The 25,938-nt window shown below is 37.8% G+C and overlaps 1 protein-coding gene across 1 annotated transcript in view; it reads left to right on the top strand.

Moving 5' to 3' along the window:
- Positions 1-25,938, top strand: part of LGR5 (leucine rich repeat containing G protein-coupled receptor 5) — an 88,968-nt gene that overhangs the window by 953 nt on the left and 62,077 nt on the right. The window lies entirely within an intron of this gene.

Below are 25,938 nucleotides of genomic sequence, written 5' to 3'. Positions count from 1 at the left end.
AGACACCCCAAACCGGGAGGGAACTTTTTCTTTGTTTCCCTCTTTCTGGCGAAGGAGTCATCGTTTAGCCTCTTGGTTTTGTGTGTTGAAAAGGGTTGGTGCACTGGAAGTGTTGCTTCAGTTCCTTCCTTACTGATTTCATGCAAGTTCACTGTGTTCGTATGTCCAGTAGCTTGTTAATTTAATACTTGCCCTCCATATCCAGCGTACAGTCTGTCTGTTTTCTGAAGGCGTTTGTCCATCTGTATATTTTGACATGTTGTTGACATGCTGGCTACTATGGTTACTGTAAAGATGCTTTCACAGTGTTACATCTGGCGTACTAAAGTGATAAATCCGAACTCACTTCTCCATTAATGCCGTACTTCAAAGGACATATAACATATGTTACATCTAAGAAAGTAGTTTAAACTAAAGTAGAAATGGCCTTTCTAAGAGAAACACAAACATTACAACATCGGCAAAGCAGAAATGAAATGCAACCAATATCATCTATGTTAGGAGAAAGCTTAGTTTTGTGAAAACAGCATTGGTTTAGCATGAGGATGTGCAGCTGAAAGATTTTTCTAAATGTTATTTATTTAAATACTGTTCTGAAGTTTATCTTAATAAGATAAGTTTTAGCTTATTTTGTCATAATCTCAAAATCAAAGCTCTTAGTAGTGCTAAGAGGCAGGAGTCAGCGTTACTGAATGACCATTTACAGTAGAGTAGAACTTTGGCTATACAATAAATGCCATCTTTAAGACACATACAAAGTCTGCCACCGATTTTAAAAATAGCAGGTCAGGGTTTGAGGTATACACAAGATGCAATATTTCCTGATGCTTTGGGAAGTCTGAAGCAGAAAGACGGATAATGAAGGCATAAAGGCACACTTATACTGTGCATCTCTTGTCTCAAGAAGTAGATGTCCTAAATTTATGGTTGCTTGGAGGAATGCTAAAACTGGGAAGACTTTAGAGAACCCACTGCTTGACTATTTTATGAAGAAAAAGTGAAGCCAAATATACATGATGATGTCAAAATACCACTATTGTGTTTTCTGCTGTTGAAAAGTCATATACCTCCAGTAACCTGCTTCTCAGTGAGACTGTCATCTGGTCTGCACTTTTGTTTTTAAGTCTTCCTGTCTTTCAGCAGGGGAATGTCTTTCTCAGTCAAGATTTCTAAGCTGTTCAGTAGCATATACCCTAAAGTAAAGAAAAACAACACTGTGGGACAGGCAGATTTTTACATGACGAAGGCTCCAGACATGCAGTGTAACAGGATAAAAGGCGTCCAGGAGAAAAGACTAGTTTATACACATAGGCAGCTACACTTACCTTTTCCAAATTTGCCAGGCTGTTATCCTTGGATTGATTAATTATTGCCTAATTATTGCAGAGTTGTAGCTCCTGCCTGCCTTCTGTAAAGAACTGTCAAGCCTCATTTTCTGTAGATGGCTAAGCAACGGCAAATTTTAAAACATGCCTGCTTGTTATAGAGATGTTTGCCTCCTTGAGCTTCGTAGTGGCCAATCAGATGCTCCTTGATTTATTTTTTTCCCTAGAAAAACAGAAACGTCTTTTTGCACTGTCACAATTATTACTTAACATCAAAGCAGGAGACTAAAACCGTGTAGTCATTTTAAGTCCCTTTCCAGCAGAAAACCCTGTCTTCTCCAGTTGTTTCTGATCTCACACAGTAGATCTATCTGGCCAAAAATGGTCTGTGATACTACCTTGTGTTAAGTTTGGCCTTTTAACTTTTTTTCCTAAATTTTTGTCATTTTTATTTTATCTGGACATTTGCATGGGGGTGGGGAAAGGTGAAGGTTTTCTTAGTGTGCACTGGAAATTGTGTGAAAAGTGGAAATGCCAAGGCTATTAAGGTTTGTTGAGACAAATGTGTACAGAGCATGATATATTACGGTGACTGAATTTTGCATGTTTTTTTTAATGATGGTACTCTTGTAGCAGAGCTAAATGTAGTCTGCAGATGGACCTGCTACACATTTCTCCATTCTCATTTATATTCCCAGGCAGGAATTCTTGCCTGCCATCAAAAATCTTTGTATTTATGATTATGTGTCTGCTGCCATGAATGGCTAGACTTTTTAAAAGTGGACAAGGAGAATCCAGGAGTTTCTTTCCGTTCCTTTTTCTTCATTTACTTTTAGGCTAAATAATGTACTCAATGTATTTAATGCCATTCCTGTTGACTTAAATGTGAATTCCACATGCTGATGAAGGGCAGCACTGAGTCTCTGTTTCAAATTAAGAACGTGTCACTTTCCTATCAGTGAAAAGAAGACGCCAGGATCTGCAGGTCTCTTGCATGTGGGACCCTCATTAATTCTCAAACCAAGTCTGTGAGTTAGTGAAATATTGTTACCATTTACTGTGATGTGGAAAACTGAGGCAAGAAGGACTTGCTGAAAGTTAGAGGTAAAGTTTATGACAAAGCCTGTAATTAAAGCCAGAATGCCTTATCCTAACACCATTATTTAACCACAGGCTCACCCTACTTCTCCTAAATAATTACCCATTAAAAATAGTATAGAATCTGGCAACTCCTGTTCAAGAATATTTAATATGACGAGCATTGAAAAAAAATACCCGTTTTTGTATCTCATGTGATGACAATATAGAAGATGGCTCTTAAAGATTTTGAGGGTCTCTATTCTGTGTCTGGATAGCACAGAAGAATTAATTTATGATAAATACCAGGGCTACCCAACAGTTCAGATGCTGTGTTCTTTGTGATCAAAAACTGTCAGTGATAAAACTAGTGGAATATTTTCATAATGTCACTGTCTTAGATTGACATAGACATGCATGTATACATTGCAGCATACTGCATGTTACCTTTTACATTAAAGTTTAATTAATGAGTTATTTTGGGATACATGTTATTTGCATATAAAAAGTTTAATTTTGAGTACATTGTAAATATACATAGTAACATTTTGGAAAATATGATTCATGTAATTTAAAATTTTCCATAGGAATAATTGATTAAGAAAAATTGTTTTTCAAAACTATGATAACGTTGATAGTATTACATTAAAACCTATGAAGAAGAAATCCGTGCATATTATAACTTTCTTAACATATTAATCTTCAAATAAATTTTGGCCTTCTGCTTTATCCATTGCCATATTGCATTTGCTGATAAATATTCCTGTAGAGCACAGTCAAAACTCTGTAGGGTATGTGAAACTTTATAAGACTCTTAAACAGAAAAAAAAAAAATTATAAAGAATTTGAGAGGAAAAAACCATAATTTTTGAAGATTAAAAAGTATATTCACAGAAATTAGCCACACTTCTGAAATAAGAAAGATAATTGTTCCTGTTTCAGGAATGCCCCAAAACATTAAGAGCAACCGTTTGTTATAAATTTGCACTGTTTTAGACATTCTTATCTCACAGTGCCAACTCACATCCCATCTGCATCCTCATCTAAGGTGTCTTGGGAATAACTGTAGTTTTTCAAAGAGATCAAACACCAAGGTATCTTCTTACGAAGAAGTAAACTTTATAAAGAAGTCTCTTACAACTTCCAGATCCCTTGCCAAGATGTAGGTGTTACATAGTTAGTAAAATGTCTGCCTTTTCTTAGAAAGCACTTCTTTACATAGCTACAAGCTTTCTAAACCATTTTTTAGCCTTTCTATTTGAAATAAATTGAATTATTGCAGTGTGGCTTCAGTTAATAATCTGAGTCTTGTCCCAGTTGAGGATGAAGGTGCATCCAGCTTCTGGATTTAGAATTTAGTGTTAAATTCCCCTTTTGAGGAGAAAACAGGGCATTTCCTCTCTACTCATGGCCATAGGACATATGCAAAGGTAAAATATATGCATAGATAATAAATTGGAGGTACACAAAACCTGAAGTAATAATTTAAAATTTGTTTACTGGTTTTCAAGGGATTTGCTTTAAATTTCAAAACATTATGTGTCAACTCAAAGTCAGTTTCTTTGTGAAGATTAAAAATATATTTAAGAAGAGAATGTCACTCTTCCCACTTCAGAATACAGTACTAAAAATAACTCTTTATGCTGCTTCCTAAAGAGCCATGTGCTCCTCAGAAGGGGGAAAAAAGCACTCACACACTGCCTCGCTCCTTTGTAGTGTTTGCTCTGTGGAAATGCTGCGTAAATTGACAGGTAAATGGAGACTTTCTTTAAGCTGGTAGAATATAAGGAGCTGGTAGAGTGAAGGCACCTTCAATTTGGTTTGGTATCTGAAGTGCATAGGACAATTGGCCGGGCAGAGGGAGCCTGACTCCAGCTGAGAAAACGTGCACTGGGCTGACCTTCCCAGTCAGCATGCCAACAGAGATTAGACTTTCCTCAAGTGCTCCCTTGTTAACCCAGTCTTTTCTCCAATGCCATTTGTCTTTCAAATGCTTAAAATTGCTACTGATTTTGTAACAGTCCAGACTGCTTTCTTTTATTCTGTCTGTTGGCCAAGATAATATTTCATCTGCATGCACTGCTTTCTTAATTCTCTGTTGGTTTTTTTGAATGGTCTTGATTAATACAATTTATGGTATTTTCCCTGACTTCCTTCCTTGAACTGTCCAGCAGATCTGATTCTTTTCCCAGTAAAAATCATGGTAAATAAGGTGTGGTTCCTTTGGCTCCAAGTAAACTGACTGAGGGCAAGAACATGATGTGGTGTTTTTGACATACCAAAACAGCTTTAGACTTCAGTTAGAATAAATTACCCTAACATCTTTAAAAGGAATGAGATGTGATCAAAGCATGCTTACTCCTCAGAGATTTAGCAATTCATGTGGCAAATCCTTGTGCTACATGCTCTGTACTGTTTGCAGAGAAGACCTGAGAAACTTCTGTACAATTTTACTGATCAAATGTGAGAAATGTAATGCTTAGGGAATTACAAAAAAAATGTATGTAGTTGGGTAGGTATAGGGCCTGCAGTGATGCTACTGTTACTTGCTGAAGGAGTGTTATGCTCTTCTCTCTTGGGAGAGAGAAACTTCAGAAACAAGGTTGAAATGAGAAATGCCCAGAACTAAGACAATGGACAGCTTCAACAATATATGACAATAACTCATGGTAGCCTGTTTTTACTCCCAAGATGCATGCTCATGGACAACAGCTTGGAATTTTTGAATTAGAGACCTTGGGATGAGTATTAAAGCAGCAGCACCCAAATAGAAGTACCATCCTAGAGTGCGTGTGCCATTTAGATGAAAAAAAACCCAAACATAAACTGCTACTCAGAGCAGTGTGGTTGCTCAGACTGAGAGAGCACAAGCTGGCTAGACATCAGCAACAGCTGGAACTCCAAACAGGAATGAAAAGGGGTAGCAATGCAGATCTCCAGGAGGTAGATGTCTCCTGCTTGACAAGACCTTTGCTAAGATAGTACATTCCATGTCACCTCCCAGTTTTATTATTTTGCTGTGTTTTACTAGGTTTTAACTATGAGCTTTGGATTTTTAGGGTGGTGGCCACAGCACTGAGGTCCATCCCAGAAAGGACAAGTTACATAGTCATGGCTAGACACTGCTGCAAAAAATAATTATTCTGAAGTGTACTGTTATCCATCAGTGATCATGATAATAATCAGCCAATCCGAACTTAAGATTTCGTTGGTAAAAAATGGGCTCTTAGTTTGGACCCAATTGTATGATTTGGCTCCAGTCCTGCAAATACATATCCAGATACTTAACTTTAGTGTCAGGAATGTCACTGAAATCACATGTGCAAATGTTTGTTGGATCAAGGCCTTGAGTAATTCTAAATCAATTATCCCTTTCCCCAAATATTAACTCATTTGTGTGGAATAGTTTCACTAAGATATTCTGCTACAGTCTCATTACACAACCTAGAGCATTATGTGTATCAGAAATTGCTTTAAAGCCTTTTTAATTTATTATTTCAAAATTTTATGTAAAATCACTGCTTAGATTAATCTGGAACTCAGTGTCTTTCAGCAGTATAAGTTATGTAACTGCAATTAAGTAATTTTAAGGACATGTTTTTGATAAAAAATTGCTACAGTTTTTTGCATTATAGTATAAAAGTGTAGGGTTTTTTTACAGGAGATGATATTGCGTATGTGGAGATGTGTGTATAGATAAGCTTTGGGTAAATTTTTAAAAGTGTCTATCAGCCTAAAGCATTACAGCCAACCATAGCTCCCACCACACAGAATCTCTCCCTTCTTTTTCAGACACTTGAATAAATGCTTTTTTTTTTTGCTTTTTTTTTTTTTAATTGGGAGCAACTATGCTTACTAACTACTTACTTAAGCATTAAAGTACTTAAGTAATGCAGAAGTATTTGCTGGACTAGGACTTAATTTTTATACTGATTGTGCATAAACATAACCCTTTAAGTCTCGTGATTTTTTTGTGCCTATGTTATGCAATTTTTCCCATGAAAAGTGTACAGTAATTTGAAGCTGGTATTTATGAAGGGCAGGTAGGAAGTAGAGAAATAAAACTGGCTTTTAGTACTACTACTTTTCTGTTTTCTTCTTTTTTTTTTTTTTTTTTTTGCTGTTCCTTCCTTTACCAGACATTTCAGTCTCCTTTGATTGAGGATGGAATAGTTACAGCACTGAAATAAAACTTTCCTAGCCATTGTTTCTGCGGCAGTAGGCATCTTACAATGCCAGTTACACCATGTCTTCTGGATCCTCTGATAATATAAATGCTAGTCTAAGTGAATGAGAGAACAGATGTGAGATGATGTCAACATTAAGGGAAGTGTAACTGCACTGATTTGGCATTCACTGAGTCTGCAAATGAGTCTCTGTGTACCCTGAGGGGAGAAGTAGGTCATAGCTGGCAAAGAAAGCAAGTGAGATTAGACAAAATTCTCTCTCACCCATCACTGAAAGTTACCTGTTCTGAACCAGCTTGATGAGTAACTTGCCTTTGGGTCTTTTATCCTTGATCAATTTGGCATGGAGGCTGCCTTGGAAATTAAATCTTTCTCCTGTTGGTCTTGCACACGATGAGGTTGCAGTTAGGCTTGTGGTAGGGGGCAGACAAATTGTCCAGTGTCCAGAAATGAGATACATCCATATGAAGACACAAGAGACCGAAGTTTCTTCAACACCCTGGCTCACTGAGATTGCCATTTTGGAAGAATGAGGAAAAGGCAGGAGCTGTTTCTGGGTATAAAGAGTATGATCAGACCACTATAGCACAGGTGCAGGTAGCAAGACCTTTGAGTTCTTCTCCTGGATACAGTAATGAATTAGTTTACAAATTTAAGCAAATAATGAAACTTCTCTGTAGTCTTACTTGTTATATGTGATGGCTGGGACATCTGAGCTTGTGCGATTTGGTAGTGGCTGACAAAGGCTGGAGATCTGTAGATTAAAAACACTTAATGAGGAGCTAATTGTGAGTATAAGATGGTAAAATAGGGTGAAATCCCAAAGGATTTTCTTCTCTTCATGAGTATATATGTCTGAGTTTCAATTTTGCCGTGGCTCTCTATGTGGGCAGAACTCTGTGATATGTAGGTTCTTATTGGAACAAGTAAAGTCTATGCAGGTGTCTGAAAGCAATATTTGACCTGCTGACAAGAAAATACAGGATCCATATGCTTGGTGCAGTATGGAAGTATTGCCTGCACTTGTGCTGAAGTTGTGTAAAGACAAGAATTTGGAAGAGGACCAAAAGAAGTGCAGGTTTGACTTTGTGACCTGACAAGGATCTCAGGGAGTAAATTCCAGTCCTACAGTGTCCCCACATAAAGCCTCACTATATTAACTTTAACTTGCAACAGACATACACAATTAGAGGATGATGTGAAGAAAGAGGCAGCAGATAGCTTGGGGATCTGTCTTTATCAGTGCTACGGAGTAGTGAAATGTGGCTCTCACCAGGCAGCTTCACCAACTTTAAACCTTAAGGAGAAGTGGCAGTAATGCAAATCACAGTTTACAATTGTGGCATGTGTCTGCAATAAGACTTTGTAAGGTACAATTACCCTGATGTAGTTATTATCAAAAGCATTTGTGACTAACTGGCCCTAGTGGAGGTAATGCCTAAGTATATTGTTGTGGTGGGGTGAAGAGTATGGGTTTGCAGTACTGCTGCTGGATGTTTTGAAAAATTGAGTGGTGGGCACTGTGGAGGACTAATTCATAGCAGAATAAGCGGTTCACGTAGTGCTATTTAGACCTAGCACTGAAAAGGGACAATGTGAAAGCTTGTGATCTGAGAATAGGATCTGGGAAGGCTGTAAGTTTCTCAGCATGTGGAGGCTTCACATTGCCTCTTACCTGTTGCCTGTACATATGTAGAGTAGTGTGAACTGTTAAGTGCCAGAACTTCTTTCTGGCTAAGACAGAAGATGTGAAAAGAAAGGGCAGGACAAGCATCTCGGAACAACCTATCTGCCTGAACACCAGAGATGGCAGAGAACATAGCTGAACACGCTCTTGAGATCTTGAAGTACAAGGTTTTAGTATGTAACAAATACTTACTGAATACTGCTAAACCCAAAAACTATCATGTAGGATAGAAGAAGCCATTGTGTAGAAAGAGACATATGTTAAAGAATAATGTAGCAGAAGTGTTTGGATGGAATATTTAAAATAAATCATTACAGAGAATGGAAAAAAAAAATCAGTGCCAAATTAATCTCTGTATGTCATTCCATGCTGTAATTAAATAGGCTTTTGCCAAGAAAGACTTCAGGTAGTTATTGTTCTGCTTATACTACTGGAACTTAATTCTGTGGAGTACTGCTAAAGAAAATAATTTGAAAATTTTGAAAATTTTTGAAAAGCATTCATTAAGATAATTAAAATGAAGCATTCACTTCAGTTTTAATGTGCCAACTTTTCAGAGAAAAGCTTTTAATATGTCATTATTGTTGATGGTGTCTGTCTTTCTGAAAAAATAAGTCCCTTTATTTTTTATTATTTTTTTTTAAATACTATAAGCTTACAGCCGAGTGTTCCTTATTGCCTTGTTTGTGTCAGGATGGAGACTCTGGCAGGAGAGTTGTGTTGTGTTGTGTCAGGCAGTTGTGGTTGACTGTGCAGACTTTCCAGCAGTTTGAGGAAGGAGGGATTTTCTTTTGCTTTTCAGTCTTTTTGTTGTTGTCATTGATAGCAACCAGTGAAAAGAGCAGCAGATTTTTTTGGAGGATGCTTACACAGCCCTGTGATACATTCATTCCATTTATCATAGACAGAACTGTCACACCAAATGGAGTTATCAAAATCACGTTTCTGTACATATTGGTGCCTTAGATGGTTTGCCTTCAATGGCTGTCTCCGGTCGATCTGTGAAGAATCCCATAAACCTGAAACCAGATGTGCTCTGTTTTCTACATTTATCATCAATCATGGATACAGCATCTTGCAGTCATGTAGCTCTATGTTCCTGCCTGTCTGACCATGGAGCAGTGCTGTTAGGGCATCAGATTTCACAAGGAAATAGCCAGATTCACTGGATGGTATTATTTGCAGTCTTATGTCTCTGTGTGGGAGGTACATAGGGAAATGCTGCATGCTTTCAACATGCTGCTAGTTTAATCTCTCCTGATAAGGATTTGTGAAAACTATTTATGAGCCAATTTGGTTCCCAATGAAGCTAGAACTGAAACTCCTTTTGATGATATGGATTGAGCTCCTGGTATGTCACAGTTCATTTTGTTGTAGAGGGTTCTGTTGGGTCATGGTGAGTCTAATCTAAGGGAAATTACTCACTCTTTATCCAAATATCGCCATATGTTGAGTACACAGATTGGTTTTTCATATTTGGTGAATGAATAATTACCTAAGTACACAATAATAGTAATTAATTGTAAATGACATTCGTGGTTTTGTTTATCTCAGGATGGAGAGCTTCCATTAAAGTGGGCAAAGCTTTTATAAGGCAGCATTAAGGTGGTTGTTAAATAAATATGTACTGATCAAGATTAGACCAAGTGAAAATTAGCGCTCTGTGTATCATCATGTAGCAATGAGTTTGGTAAATGGATGGATGTCCTAGCCACAGGAGAATAATAACAGACAGATATAAAGAAAAAAAATACACATTACCAGCAAAGCATTATGCCCATATTCTTTCAGTCAGTAATATCACTACTAGCATTAAAGATAGATGACATACATACCTAGCTGAAACAGAAGGCAACAAAATCAGACATGAAATAAGCCTTCTGTTCATTCTTATCTGTAAAATGGTGGTGTTTATCAGAAGAAATTCTGGCAATTAAAATATTTGGTAATCTAACATTTGTTAGCAGGTTTAGACATTAATCAGAGTCTTCCTCTTTGTTACTGAGTCTGTCACAGAGAAGTGCATTGGACCAGTACTGGCCAATGTGACTCCTTGGAAGATGAGTCTAAAGAGTTCACAAAGCAATTGATACTTGTATGCTGTGTAACTCGTGGAGCAGCTCCTGGCTTATTAGGCAAACCGAGGCCTTCAAACAGTGTAGCAAGCAAATGTCTGAGTTAGTCCGCTTGGGTGCAATCAGAGCAAGTTCGTTGCTACTGCGGTGACCTCAGGTGCACTTCGGCAATGTGTGGTTCAAGACTATTTAAGCTGACCTGAAAGAAAGAGCCCAGAGCTGCACCAGGTGGGAAAGACAACATGGAACAAAGGGAGCTTGAGGTGTTTCTTTATGTACTATGGCACCATTATTGATGAAGATGAAATATGAGGTGAAATTTCTCAGTTGTTACAGTGTGAGAAAGAGACTTTGAAGGTGCATACTAAGATGATTCTACAGTGCTGCTTCGGAGCATATAATTCTTAAGTGTTTTAATGATCTAATATATATGTATGTTTTTCACTTAAATTAAAAAGAGAGTTTTTGAATATTTTGTCAGATGTCAGGGCAAGCATAATGACATAACTGCACACAGAAATTGAACTCAGTGCACTGGGGTTTAAATATGGAGACAGAAACCCCAACAACATCCAGAGATCGGTCTCTCCTTTTATGTCATCATCAGAATGGATACTGCAGCTCATGTAAAATCAAAAGGTTTATTTCCTATTAGTATTTTTTTTTCATATTAATAATAATCTTGTTGACAGCATTGTCTTTGACTACCAGGTTTAGAAAAAATACATAATTAAATGTTCTGATAGGCAAGCCAGTGGTTAGGTTTACTGCTGGCATAAGTATTAACGTATTAACCTAAGACACAATATTGATGGCTAAAAGTTCAAATTATGCAAGTGAAATTACACATTAGACCATGGAATAATGTCTTCAAATAGATGACGTGGAATAGACCTGCAATTTTATCTAAATAAATAATACTTAAACTTCCTGCTGTAGAGAAACAAGCTTGAGATGTCACCATATAAGTATATATATGAGGCTAAGTGATATTAAAATTAATAAAAGGTTGGTTTTAATACTGCTTTTTTACCTTGCGCTGGTCTTTCAGTATTACATAAAGTGTGTGTTGCAGTTGACTTTGAAAGATACTGCTTAAGAAGAATTCAGCAAGGAATACTGGATTGGACTTTATGCTGCTTCCAAAATCCAGGCTTGGCAAGGGAGGCTAGAGGTACCTTTTGCCATTTAAAAATCTTTCTTTTTTGTAGGTTTCTTAAAACAATTCACCAGGAAAGTATAAAAGGCCTAAGCCTGGTTTTTAGAAAAGCAGTCATCTCATAGATATCCTGGGAACTTTTCCACTAGTCACACCTGTCAAGCAAAAAATCTAGGTGTCCTTCTCTGGCTTTTGAGGAGGTTTGCCATATACCATTGTCTGCCCCATCCAGAGAGGGTTACTAGGAGGCAAGTGAGCCCCACTCAGACTGATTCACAGCTGGGTCAGTGAAGCACTGTTCCCCAGTTCTGTGAAAAATGATGATCTGTCAGAACTATCAATTTAGCTCAGTAGTTGAAATTATTGGGTTTTCCTGGATCTTAAAATCTTACATCTGTGTGCTTAAACGTTCACCTTTAGAAGACCTGACAATATAGCTGCAAGCTTTGCTAGGTATAGGTAAAGGTCTCTGGTAAAATGATTAGATTTATTATAGTTATTATGTTTTCTGGAGACATAGACAAATGCAAGCTCATGCAAATGTGTGCATCTTCAGCCTAATGGTATCAGCTGCAGGGCTTCTGTATAGTGCAGATCCTTCAGACACTCCTGAAGTCTTACTCTTAAAGTGTAAAATACATTAAGATATAGAAATTAGTGTATTTTTTCTCGGTATCTCAATCTTTCTTTCTGTCAAAGTGGAAATACTTTTGAAGTTTTGTTGCACATTAAGGTTTTTCATTAATACCAAGGTATCCTGTATTCATAGGAGTTCGGCAGTTGCATACTTTGGGATACAGCTGCAGACCTGGATGGTTTGTGTTTGGAAGGAAAGACACATCATGCTGTGACTGGTGTGTCATCAGGCAATCCAGCTGTGGGGACTGTTACCTCCATATAATTTTCTCAGGGTCTGGTCCCTTCCTACGAAGTGTGTGTTTGCTATCTGCATCTCTGAGTGCCTGATGCAGCTGTTAAGCCTCTGTCCTTACCATCTTTAAGCTATTCACATGGGAAAGTGACATCTTAGACCAGAAAACAAAGTTTCTTCAAGCTTCTAAGCTTACTATTCCAGATTTAGGAAAAGGTTTTACATAAGATTTTTCTAGCTTTTAAGTCTGAGTTACAATGTACATATACAGTGTAAACATTGTATTAGTCTTCTTTCTAAACAAAATAATTTTTTTTTTTTGCCCAAGCCTTTTATGGGAAGGTTATAAAAATTACTTTAGAGTTCCCAAAATAGTGACTGTTCAATGAATACTTTTTTTTTCAATTCTTTGGTTACCAAAATAAAAAAAATACACAGTAACCCAAAATCAGTGCCAACTTTGAGACCCAAATTTGTTTTTTTGCTATCATTACTTGTGTCTGAAAGGACAACAGAATGAAGATGTTGTGGGCATGTTGGATTCAATCCAAGGGTGCTACTTGAGGCTAAGTGATGATGTCTTATAAAATTGATAACTTAGTGAAAAAAGATGAGAAACAGGGCAGGAAAGGCTTGATTTATGTGCTTTATTTTCTGATCATGTTTTATCTATACACTTTTTCTTCTGGTCCTGTCACCACAGAATCTTTTCATACAAAAGCATAAAAAACAAAATGGAGTTTTTCTCCAAGCTGTGAAAGGTAACAGATTTAGGACTTGCTAGATCGATAAGGAAAAACAACTTAGGAGAGGTAAACCACCAAAAGTCAATTTCCAGGGTGCCAGCATGTGTGCTGAGTCCTGACACTCCCAGCGCCAGTACTATTGCTGATTTCACTTAGCAGTGTGGAGCACTGTGAAAAGAACTTACTCTCTGCAACTGAATTCCTTGAATAGGATCTGCTTGTCTTTGCTGATTAAGTTTCTGAATTCACAGAATTGGAAGAAGATAATGCTCAGAATTTTCCGGAAGATTTGATTTGGAATAGGAAACTTGGAAAAAATATGCTTCTGTATTAAGATTCCCTCTCCAAAAGAGACAGTTTAAGATGTTCGTGTTGGCTTTCCCCATCTAAAAACCAGTTGGTCCCACCCTCCTGGTCTAGGTTTCGTCTCCTTCAGCAGTGCTGACTCAGATGTTTGTTGGGCCATGCTCCTAAGCACATCTGTGAAATAATCCAATTTAAAAAGAAACACATTTCCAGTCTTTGAAAAATACATATCTTATTTCACTGATCTGTTTCAGAATGTAGCCACAGAAACGGCCAGACCAGCACAGCTGAAGGGACGGGGACAACATCTACTTGAGAGTTCAGTGAGCAACTGAAGGGGAATGGAAAACTATTCTAGTACTCTTATACCATTGCAGTTTCCAATGCAAAAATGAACATGCAGAATCTTGTCTTTGATTTAGTTGTATTCATGTGCTCATTAGCGAAAGTCTTTTGCCTCAATTAGTTGGATAGAGTTGATAAATACAGATTTTGTAAAAATTCCATTGAAAGTGCCTGTAATAGACTCATCAGATATGAACTTACAGCTGAAAATGCCACCTTACTCAAAAATAACTGTGAAATCTATCATCCAGAACAGAACTTTAACAAATTATTAGGAAGACTCTAATTATTATTATTATGCAATGGGGAGCAGTATGGCTCGTTTGTACATAATGGACATCTTTCTACAAGAAAAATATAAATCCTTAAGACGCTGTGGTACTATTATCATGCAATAACAAAAAAAAAAGCATTGGAAAAAGTGATTGCAGCAACCAACTTCAAATACGTATTCTGTTTTTGCCTTATGCCATATGCAGAAGGGCACCTTCTCTTCTTCCTCCCAGCTACCAGTGCTTGCTTTGAAAATCAAGCCAAACTCTGCATCCCCAACCAATGCACAAGTAAAAGAGATAAAAGTGCAGTAGTCACATTTATCATCTCATATATCACTTTCCAAAAAAAACACCCCAAAGGTACACATTTTTTGTATTTCTAAAAAACGTAATCATTCTCCAACTACATGTTTCATTTTTAAAAAAGTTCAGAAATGTAAGAAATGGTACACTTGGGACACTAAAGAAAATGTACCTCTGTAACTATGAATCATCTCATTGTGTGTTCAAGTAGCCAGAGACTGCACTTTACAGGAGACATACAACATGACAACATTGATCAGAACTTCTTTTGGTGTTACTAAGATTTCTATTTTAGCGTTTTCAAGGCAGTTCTCTGTTTCTTGGTTACCAAATAGCAAATCCCCCAAATATGTTTTACAATCACATTCTATGTATATATATGACATTATAAGGAATTATATTTAACAGATAAGGTAAACAGAATTGGTTTTTTAAATCTTGCTTCTCCTACATGGTGTTTAAGGCAAAGAAAACTGTTATATATGCTTCTGTAAAAAGTGTTTCTTAAAATTGACTTTATTTGTTTTACAGTTTAGAAAACTCTGCAGGTAGCCTTAAGAGCCTGTTCAATTCATTATCATTAAATCAACAACCAGAGCTTCTTTCTGCCGTTCCCTGGCAGGATTAATGGATTTTGGCATGATTTGTGCATTTAGCAGTGAAAGCTCTTGCTGGGTAAGCTAGTAAGCTTGACTAATTCTCAGTTGTGCTAACTTCATAAACCTATTTTAAGGTTTTAACTTTGACTAAAGAGTAAAGGTAATGACTTCATGCTGCTACCTTTGAATATATGATCCCCTAGTACTATTACGGTTAATAAGGGTAAATAAAATACTGAATATAAATTGTATGGTACACGTGAAAAAACGTATGTAATGGATATTTTGCAACATCCTCTAAACGGTCATTCTTGGTGGTTTAAAATGAGGTTCCACAAACCAATTCATGTATTAATATTAAAAGACCTGCATATATTTAAATGCTTGAAATATTAAATGATACACAGAATTATTAAACTCCGTAACAGGAACAGATCATTTGTATTTCAAAACAATTTACACCTGAATCAGAAAATTGAACAATTATTATCTCATTTGAATTAAAGCTAGCTTGCTCAGCAAAGCCATTTTAACCTGTAAAGCATTCCAGCTACGATTGGATTTTTCACCTTTCCAGACAACCCTAGAATCAGTATTCAGAAAAGCCTGAAGGAGGAGAAAAGAGAGGAAAAAATATTTTCAGCCTGTCTGACAAGACTACATAAAAAGCTTGTGATCAAAGGGTGTTAAATACACGTTACTGGTGTGACAAACAACATTTTTGTCCCTTTATTAGATTTATTTTTCTTCTGAAAACTGCAGTGGCCAGTGTATAGTTTGTGAAAGAAAGCCGGCAGGGTTGTATTCTTTGATTCCTAATTAACACCTTCAGTCTCAAAAGAGAACTAACAGAAATACCATAAAATGTTGCAGCTGCATTGTTATTCCGCTTGGTTGGTTTGTTAAAAGTCGGCTGGGCATTGGCAGCTGCAATAAAGGAAAAGCTCAATGGATGTTTTGTATTGTGCCCACTGAAGTGAAAGAAGGCAACCATTTTATTTTCAAATGGGCAGCTGCATAGTGATGCTTAAATGGAGCTAAATGTGAGATTTACTGTTAATTTATAGTAATTGGTTATAAATAAAGTAGCAGTATAGCTTGGCTTTCATCTATTAAAGCCATAGAACATGAAGGGAAATGAGTTATGAAGGGTAAAAAGTGAATAGTAAAATGCTAAAGTGATAGAAAATGCTGCTTAAAGCAGTTACTTAGAAGGAGCAGTGGTACTCAGTTGTGCAGTGTAAGGCAGCAGCCACCTTGGAAGCAGCTAGCCAAGCCATTCTTTATATCATGTTTTAAGAAGTAAAGGTAGACATTGCTATGTCCCACTGTAGTGAAAACTGAAATTTTAATGCTGGGATCAGAACCAAATGCAACTCTGTCTGGAGAGCACAGGTTTGTAATTTGGGTAGTAGAATAAAGGAGGCATTTAACTCTGGTCAGATAAATCTCACTCACATTCAAAAAATGCAATTAGGGAAATATGTAAATCTAGATGTTTCATCAAATGCTAGCTAAGGGGTTACCAGTTCTTTCCTTGCACAATGACTGAACTAAAGAACTTCAGTGTCTGTGTAAGAACCATTGTCCCAGCCCCAGAGCCTGTTGGAAACAGAGTCCAGACTGGCCGTGGGAAATACCTACATATTTGACACAGGCCCCATTTCTGAGAGAAAAGGGGGTGGAATAGAAAGTATGGAGATTTTACTGTTGCATTCTAATCAGCCATGATCTGCCTAATTTGCTTTGATCAGGAAGATAAACTAATTTTCCTATAGGCTGGATAAAAGTAATTAGCAATCCAATGCTTTCATGTTTTTGAAAAGGGTAAAAAAAAAAAAGAAGAGCAGAAATTGTAATGGTGGGAGCAAAGTACCCCTTTTCGGCTCATCTGAAAGCATTGTCAGTTGAAAGTAGGATGGTGCCATAGGAGAGAGGCCCTGATTAAGGTGGCTTTATGGTCTGGGATGTCATTGTACATACACCGTGATCTGTAATGCTACTTAGCTAAACGTTTCTGAAGATTAATTTCACATCAGTTCTAGTAAATTTAGCTCCTGTTACCTTCTATGGAAAAACCATAACCCACGTAAACAGTATTTCTGCCATTCTCTGAGGATGCTGTTTGATTTCCCAATACATTTTGGTGTCTTTCTCCACAATTGCATTAGAGTCGGGGTCTGCTGCTACCATAATGCTTTAAGATGAGGGTTTCTAAAGCCACATAATGAAATATTAAACTCCATAGCAAAAGCCAATTTACTGGATATCCCCGTCTCCTCATGCTGTTCGGTAACGATGGTGTGGTTCTGTGGGTCCGAACTGTTAGCCTGACATACCCACCATGGTGTGCTATGCTTCAGCTGGTTTTGCAGGAGCTGTTAATCCTCTTCTCTTTGGCTTTGGCCATTCCATTGAAGTATGAATCAAGGTGTCTTGGAAGGTACGAAGTTGCATTATAAAACCAGTGATATGCAGGTATAATGAAATGCCAGGAGGCAGAATAGTCATCTTTACCCAGGCAAACAGTTCTCATTCAGATAGTCTTTCTGAAGTCCATAGGCTGCAGAATCCCCCATTTTAAATCACTGTCTTTAAAATGAAGATTGTTTTGGAAGTATTTTTTAGCCATCTTAACTAGTATTAAACTGAGAAGCTTTCAAAGAATATGTGTTCCTGCAATTGTTGCTGTATGACTGCTGCCAGTCAGCAGTCTGGTGCTCTCAGTAACAAGCCCGTTATCATAAGCAAACATCTCTAAACTGTCCGTCACACATGACTTCAATGAAATTACTGGACTGCGTTGTTTTTAGCTTTTAGCTCGCTTTCACAAACTTGACTTACAAGGATATAGAAGGTATCTTGGGGGGGCATTAAGGGCCTAAAACACCCATTTCTTGTGGAGGCCAGACAGACCTTCTGTGAACATTAGGGCCTCACATTTGTACATACTTTTGTGCTATGCAAAAATAATGCAGAAAGGAATCGTGTAACCTTAGCCTGTACTAAATGAAGGTTAAGGATTACATCTGCCCCTAAATTTTCCCATCTTTTGCATGAACTGAGTAGTTCAGCAGGCAGTTACAGCCAGCTTGCTTATTAATTCTGTCCACCTACCTCTTTGTATTTTGAAAGTTCTATTTAAAAAGTCATATAAGTATAAGGACTCTACTTATCATTTGTATTATGGTTATACTGTGGTCCACAGCTGTAATTGGGATTGTGGATCCACCATGTCAGGAACAGTTAAAATACAGAGGCAGGCTCTATAAAAGCTTTAACAGGAAAAACACAGCTATTTGTGATGAATGGGAAAACCATTTTATGGTGTGGATAGAGAAACTGGGGCATATGTTCTATCTCAAAGACGCTCCTATTAAAAAAATAATATCCTTTAAAGACTGAGTTTGGAAAATTAATTTCCCCTGCCAGCAAGATGCACTGAATAGTGTTTGGGGGAAACAAACAAAAAAATGTTTGATAGCACTCTTCCACTGCAGTAGATAACAGATTTTTCAGTTGTTTTTCTATGATGTCCTAAAATATGTTGGCATTATGAACATCTGCAGTATTTGTATTTTAACCCACGTGGTGTCAGCTGCAAAAGCTGTGTTAGTTTGAATGTGAGAACATGGCCACAGAAACCAAAAATTGATGGAAGCATTATGAAGAAAAGTAGAAGCATTCATTGAAATACCCCTGAGAATTGCAGTTAACCTGGGAATATGTATTTGTTTTACGTAATGACACAGCACCACCTTATAGATAAAGCATTGATCTGAGATTCAGAAATGTATTTTACTCCCTTTTCTTATTGCATTGCTTAGTGTCAGAGCAAAATTAGTTTGTCTTCCTATCTACAACCTCCTCGACTCCTAAACAGTAGTTAACTTTTTCTTTGTTGTTCTTTGAAAAGTATTGCATAATTGAAGTTTGCTGTATAAAAAATACAGGATATCACTTGTTTCTAGTCCCAAAGGTTTCAACACACGTGTGAAGTCACATCTACATAGAAATTTTTAGGAAGATTTGTGTGAGTCCTGCCCATGTTCTGAACTGTCTGCAAACCATCAGCAAAGCACTGAGCCTGACTTTGCCTGAGCACTAACTACCCTTGCCAAAAAGGGTGTTTTTTTATGTAGAGACACCTAAGAATCTGCATGGGAGAAAACCTCACTCCATCTCATTGAACCCAGAAGAGTCTGACTACAAGATAGAAACTCATGTGAATCTGGACTCCTGAAGCTCTGCTTTCATGAAACACATCCTGAGTTACAGAGAAGATTTCAAAAGTCCTTAAGTGTTGTTACAGTCTAATTTGCATTCACTTTCATTAGGGTTTTACTAATTTTTGGTAAACCATCCTCACTAAGTACTCTGTATTTCTAAGACCTACCTCTTTATATTTTTATAAAAGAAAGCCCAACAATCAAGTCATAAGTCTTAACATATACTGAAGAAAGTACAACTTCTCGCTTTCCAACATAAAGAAAAATAGTTTCTTTCATTAAAAGAAAAGCTTGAGTAAGCACCCAAGCATTACAGTATGCTTCAGATGTCAGAAAACCTAAGCTGTGTTGGAGCAGAGGAGGAATCAAGGAAACATTTAATCATCTGATTTCCTTACACCACTACTAGTGTAAACATTTTGCATATATTTTATCTTGTAACTTAGTTGCGTCTGAATTCAGCTGGTGTTTGGCTCCAGATTCACATACTGATCTAAAATGCAGCTGTCTAAAGTAGTGTGTTACTCTCTAGTCAGTGTAGTCCTAGCTGTTGGAGAGCATTGACCAAAAAAGGTCACTTACCTGAAGATTAGATAAATCCTTCTAGGTTTAACTAACACTAGGAGCCCAGAAACCTGTTTCACACGCGGACAGCTAGCTTAGGGGTGTTAAGAGCTGAATCCCAGCCTTGGAGGTCAGTGTGATTGCATAAGCATAGGTAATCTATCTAGTGCACTCGATTTGCCATAGGGTATCTTAGCTGGCCTTCAGTTTTCCCTTCAAAAGGCAGCAGACCATATCTTAGGTAATAATATTATGTTTGCTAGGTTCATGTGGGTGTCTCAAGTAACCAAGGATGTTTCAAAAGACTCTAGAAGCCTGTGTTTAGCAAACTGAGTCTCCATTCTTTAATGCAGTTGGAGCTTCATTTAGATTCTCACACACAGCTGCCTTTGTGCCATTTAAGGTACCACAGGTTATCTGAGGTGTCTCCATGGGGGGATATGATATGGCCTCTACAGGAAGTGCATCCCCTATCATTTGGAGAGTGTTGGTTGGAAACCAGGCATGATATGCTAAGTCATCTCAAGAAGTGACCCATGGATAAAAAAAGTCTGGCCTAGTTTACTTTTCATCAGCCAAGAGCCATGGCGTAGTTACCCTGGTAATCTTCAAGACACATGGAGAACTGCAGTGTTATTAATGCAGTAACTTGGGCAGGTTTGGCATAGAAAAACCCGTCAGTTTAAAGTTGTGTGGTAGGCTTCATACTAGTTTTACAGTGAGTTGGGCTGAGTGTGGGTGATCTGTTACTAGAGCCCCCAGCACAAGAAGGATGTGGATTAGAGCATGTCCAGAGGAGGGCCACAAAAATGATCAGAGGGCTGGAGCACATCCCTTATGAAGACAGGCTGAGGAAGCTGGGGTTGATCACCCAGAAGAAGACTGCAGGGGGGCCTTATAGCAACCTTCCAATACCCAAAAGGAGCCTATAAGAACACTGGGGAAGACCTGTTCACTAGGGCATTTAACAACAGGACAAGGGGTAATGGTTTCAAGCTAGAAAAGGGTAGATTTAGGTTGGACATTAGGAAAAAGTTCTTTAATATGAGGGTGGTGGATCACTGGAACGGGTTGCCTAGAGAGGTGGTGGAGGCCCTATCCCTGGGAACATTCAAGGTCAGGCTTGATGGGGCTCTCAGCAATCTCTTCAAGTGTGAGATGTCCCTGCTTATTGTAGGAGGGTTGGACTAGATGACCTTTAGAGGTTCCTTCCAACCCAAAACATTCTATGATTCTATGATCCAATCTGCAAAGAGTTTTGACATGTAAATTATGAGATCCCTTCCACTGATAACCAAAAATTGGGTGGGACATAACCACATAGGTAGACAATAAGGCAAACAGAAGAAGCAGATGCAAGGTCTGGTCTTCAGCCATAATTCATGTGATTTCATATATATAAATCCTTGACTAAGCATCTCCCTTTCAGCAGAACTAGAGGGAAGGATAATTTTAGTGTATCCTTGTTAAGGATGCCCAGTGAACTTCACTGATCCCCATACTGGGTGTCCTTGATGTTCACAGTAAATTGTCCAGTATGGTGAAAAGGTCAGTTTGTTCAAACAATGAGATCTCTCTAGACTGGGGGAAATTTGACAGGGCTCTGATTTTCTTAATTGAAACATTTGCCTAGCATTGCATCACTAACACCTCAAAATTTGACTGGAGTCTCCAGTGTATGAACTTGTTCTGTTTTTCTTCTTTTTTTTGTGATGCATAAACATTTTGACCTGATTATTTCAATAATAATAGTAATAATAATAATAATAATAATAATAATAATAATAATAATAATAATAATAATAATAATAATAAAGTGCTTTGTGCCCTTCAAAATAGCTCATACCTTGGCTCTGGTATAACTTAGTGGATGCAAAATGAAAAAAAAAATTGGAAAGAAGAGAACACAAATATTATTACGATGTAAGAAAGGCCTAAAATAAGAATTTGTGTGTGTAAGGGGCAGAGGTTCTGAGGGTTTAAAGTCTGTCCATTTGCTATATTCAGAAAAAGGTAAATTGATACAATATTGCCTTAAAAAATGAACAAAGAGCAGTATGTAACATAAATTGTTAGGCTTTGTAAATGTATACAGTTTTTATAAGATATGAAGTAAAAATGTTGAGTAATGATTTTTATGAAGGTCTTGTCTTTATTTTTGATATAAAACAAACATAAAGTCCTCTGACATCTGATTAACTGAAATTTTAGACTGTTTCATTTGATAAAGCAATCAGGTTGTGCTTTAACCACTTTCATTGTTGAATTAGAAGAAACATACCTTCCACTCTTAAAATAGTAATGTAATTGTAAAGTTGTCAGTCTAGGGTTCCTATTTGAACTGATTACACTTGATAAAAATAACAAGCCATGACAAATAGCAGGGCTAGGTTTCAGTAATTCACTGAAGAATGTCTCTACCAAGTCTTTGTGGCAAAATGTCTTGTTTGCAGGACAAATGCAGAGTTGAAATAACAACCCATGAATACCACTGGTGAAATGGCTATGTACACAAGGTGAATGCTAAAGTTTTCCCTTCTGAATGGACCTTTTAATCCAGGCATTATCTAGGCTCTGAAAAAGTCTTCAGTGGCCTTACGTACAGATTAATGGGAAAAGCTGAGACTCAGAGTTGGGCTATTTGCAGAAACAGTTTTCAAGATTTACTGATGGTTGACAAATGCCATTTAAGCTTTCAAAGCCATCAATATGCTATTGAAAGGGATTTAGAGGGAAATCCTCCCGCTATAGAAGAGGAGGACTTTGAAGGATCTCAGTAGAAGCCCTTGGTCTCCCCACGCCTTCAAACCTTTCACTGGCTTCCTTCAGCATATAGAGCCCTGAAACGCGTGGCTATGGGAAAGGGGGGGGAGGTCCCTTTCAAAGGCATTTGTATATAAGTGAATGTGCCAATCTGCTTTTGTTCAGGCATGAGAACTGAATAGAAGTGTTTCCAGAAAAAGTCTCTTGTGCTCATGGTCAGCTTTTCAATAGGCTTTCTGCTAATAGATTTTTAATATGGGAGCTGGAAATGGCAAGATACAAGTTTGAAAATTTTATAGAATTGAAAAATTGCCCAGAAAAAGCTCTCTGCCCTATAGCATTTGTTAATGATGCTACCATTTCCTTCTTTAACACTGGCTTTTAAAGAAAAGTAACCTCATACATTATACATGTGACATGACAAATCACCTGAGCTTTGAGTTTAATTATATAAAGTAATGTCATGTCTTTTTTCCACAGACATTTTAAAACCTGTTTCTGTGTTCTTTCTTGTCTCTGGTTATTTAAAAGCTCATTTTCAAACCACACACCTTTATTAAAAAATGTCCATTATGGGATTAGGTTAGAAAAAAAAAAAGACACCTTAGATGATCATGTTTTTTGTTAAAGGAGTTTAATTTAATATCGGGATGGCTTGAAGTCTGTGTTTTTTCCTGTGTTGTGCTGAATCTGCAAGATTCAAGATGAAAGTTCTGAAGAGCTTAATGAAAGTGCCCAAACAAAAGGTGGCAGAACCCGCTGGACAGTTCTGGAGAAGGGATCTCTCTGGAATCTTTAGTGAATCATGCAGGGATATACTGGGTATATCCATTTGCAGTGTTAATGCATGTAGGGCCACATGGTGCTGCTGTCTTCTTCAATCTGACACAAGAATGTGAAAGTTCAGATCCAAATGCCAAGACCATGACTATGAGGGGTATCCTTCATCTCATCTTCACACCACTCCCTGCATGGGAGAGGAGAACACACAGCCTGTGGGCTGACGTGGTCTCTATACTTCGTGTGTGGTGTGAACACTAGTCTGCATCCCACCAAGTCCATACTCCTCATGAAGGGAAGACAAGGCTAAGTAACTGGATTCTGCAGGAGGTGGAAAATAGAGTAATATCTCTCAGCAGAAGAACTGCTTCTGCTTAGTGAGTGCCCTGAGTTTCTTTCTGTCCTATATTGCATTTCTGCCTGCACCGTTTTCAAGCTGGTGTCCATTTTGTCACCATTTCTGGGGGAGTAGTGCAGCAATACCAGGATGTGGCAGGTGCTGTCTTGTGCACTCTTGTGCAAGGTGAGACTAGTGGTCATCAGCAGTTGCTGGCACGTAGGAGGTGGGTGTTGCTGTGTATATTTGTGCTACTTGTTCATCACAAGGCAAGTTAAGCCTATGAGACATCTCCCAGAGTGTGTAAGCCTTCTAGTTCCAAAATGTTGATTGATCTTTGCCCAGAAAGAACAATCACATTGCAGATTATTCTGAGTAATCCTTCTGGTTTCCTGATGGAGCTGGCTGGAAAGCTGAACTTCATGTGAAAGAAAAATTGAGCAAAAGCTATGGAAAAAGAGAGGGTGAGAAAGGAAAAATTAGCAGAATCAGCACATAGCTTTTGAAGCAGAACACCAGGAATGATACGTTAAGTACCCAAATTATTGGAGCAGGCATGACAACCAAACAGAAAAGAAAGAAAGGCTTTAACAGTGAACAGCACAGAAGTAAAAGAAATGGAAATAATCCATTTCCTCTATTTTTGAACCTACTCACTTGAAAAAAAAAGAGCTATAAGGATGAATGTTACCATCCCACTTTTAACTCAACAGATTTTAGAAACGACAAAAAGGTTGGAAAAATGCATAGAAATCTTCCCAGGGAATCCAGTGGTGCTACATTCCAGGCAAAGCAGTGTGCTGTTGCATGATTTCCACAACTATGAAATACTGCCTATTGGATAGAACCTGGCGTTAGGCACTGGGAGGCCTGGGATGACGTCCTCCTCCCATGGGAGTCAATGGGAGTTTTGCTACCAGCATCAGTGGAGCCAGGTGTTTAACCCCAGGCACTGTTCTAGTGCTGACACTGACTTGCTGTGTTACAAGTCTTAAGACACGTAAATAGTGGAGCGGCTTTCCAGCATTTTTATAGCATTTGGAATAGCTGAAGAAGAGAGATCTTGGAAATTTAATTTCAATTGCAAAAAAAGCAGAGCAGGTGGGTACAGTATAGGGGACACACTTATTTCACATATGCACACAGGTGCAGTAGAGTTGGCAGCAACCATTTACATTTTCCAAAGGTTTGGGTTGGCTATTGAGGTTTTGTAATGTTGTTCAATATTGTCTCTAGGAAGACCCAAAACTGGTACTTGAATACTGAAAGTGAGACACAGCAGTGGATTTGATTGAGCAATACCAGTTAATTGCTAGCCCTGAAGAGATTTTCTGTTGATCATCGCAACAATCACAAGAAATGGTGGGTGACTGGCCTCAAAATGAGGTTGCCAAACAGTGGACTATGTAAACACTGTGAATAAAAGGAAGGAAACGGGTAATGTATTCTGAATGAGAGTCTGCTGCCTTTACTCATACTAAATATTAACTTACCCTCTGAACAGCCCACCTGAGCTCAGTAGAAATAGGCTTGAAGAATATTTTGCCTCCATGTATTAGTTATACAGCTCTGATCCCAGTAATTTAAGTTACTGGAAAGGAAATCATTTATCCAAAGAGAAGACACAAGAAGGAGCACAGCCTTTTTCCCTGAAAGTTATGCTGGTATAACCACATGAAAAATACATGCCAGCCCAATACAACAGTTGGTAGAGAAGTCTCTCTACCAGAGACTTATTCTTGGTAGGATAAATTAGCCTGTTTTTTGGCCTGAATTGTTTAAAACTAGCTCAGGTATTTCAGTACTCTGCCTATCTGATGGGCAGCTGTTCAGTTACAAGCACACAAAATGTGTATAGACCATTATAAGATTGAGGACTTTATGTATATTCATACTATTTTATATCAGCCCACATGAAGGTATTTCATGATGAAAGTGAATTTTGAATACTTAAAAAAAGTGTACCTGATGGAGAAGTATAGTATTTTTAAGTGCATTGTCTTTGTAAGAATCAAGTTACTCATGTTTTCTGGCACTTACTATTGCAAAAGTTTGGATGTTCAGGCTGTCAGTGAAAAATCTGACAGCTCAGTCATTCATCTGAGCTCTGTAGGAGGTGAAGAGGCTGTCAGCCAGACAGGAGCTGGCAGATCTGGAGGCTCATTGTATTTCAGCAAACAAGCTCTGTCAGACATAAAGAGAAGATGTTTATATTAAAAGAAAATCCACAGCTTTGTGTATCAGAAGATTTACAGTATTTACATCCTAGGTGTAGGATCACCCTGCATTGTTCTAAGCCAACACTGCCAA

This window comes from Apus apus, chromosome 1 (genome assembly GCF_020740795.1).
Source record: "Apus apus isolate bApuApu2 chromosome 1, bApuApu2.pri.cur, whole genome shotgun sequence".
Lineage (NCBI taxonomy): Eukaryota > Metazoa > Chordata > Aves > Apodiformes > Apodidae > Apus > Apus apus.
Note: the sequence above shows the minus strand (reverse complement) of the source record. Positions and strands in the feature narration are given on the sequence as shown.